This window comes from Orycteropus afer, unplaced genomic scaffold (assembly GCF_000298275.1).
Source record: "Orycteropus afer afer isolate SDZICR_OR568_19922 unplaced genomic scaffold, OryAfe1.0 scaffold00033, whole genome shotgun sequence".
In the NCBI taxonomy this organism is placed as follows: domain Eukaryota; kingdom Metazoa; phylum Chordata; class Mammalia; order Tubulidentata; family Orycteropodidae; genus Orycteropus; species Orycteropus afer.
The window spans coordinates 4,846,493-4,847,113 of NW_006921620.1; the positions used below are offsets into that span (position 1 = coordinate 4,846,493).

The 621-nt window shown below is 50.2% G+C and overlaps 1 protein-coding gene across 1 annotated transcript in view; it reads right to left on the minus strand.

Moving 5' to 3' along the window:
• The window catches only part of BCAR3 (BCAR3 adaptor protein, NSP family member), a 135,534-nt gene that overhangs the window by 9,300 nt on the left and 125,613 nt on the right, over nucleotides 1-621 (minus strand). The window lies entirely within an intron of this gene.

The window sequence follows — 621 nt, forward strand, 5'->3', positions numbered from 1 at the left end:
CCCTGGCCAATTCTTTCAGAAGTGGATGGCCTCCTCCTTCTTCCTAGTCTGTCTCAGTCTGCAAACCAGGCTGATACCTGTGCAACAGATGCACCCTGCTGCGTTTGAAACACCAGTGGCACAGCCTCAAGACTCACAGCAACACGTCACCACAGTAGGACAAACTGACAAACAAGTTTGTCTCCCTTAGCTGTTGGAAACCTCTCCAACCACCTTTATCTGGATCCCTGTGGCTAACTCCTCGATCTGTTCCAGTCCCCTTTGCCTTTTCTGTCCTCTCTCTGCTTCCTGCCTTACTGCTTGTGGGGGTGGACTGGGGTCCCTCTCCTTACCTGGCTCCCTGTGATTGACTCCTTGATCTGTTCCTATGCCCTTTGCCTTTTCTGTCCTCTCCCTGCCTTGCTCCTTGTGGGGCTTCCCTCTCTTCATTTGGGTCCCTGCAGCTGACTCCTCAATCTGTTCTGGTCCCCTTTGCCTTTTTTTTTCCCCCTCCCTGCTTCCCACCTCACTGCCTGTTCTTAGTTCTCTGGAATCCGAATGAGAATGCTATCACTTTAAAATCCAAAATGGTTGCCACTTGTAAACATTCAAAATGGCTGCACCCTCAGTCAGTTTAAATAT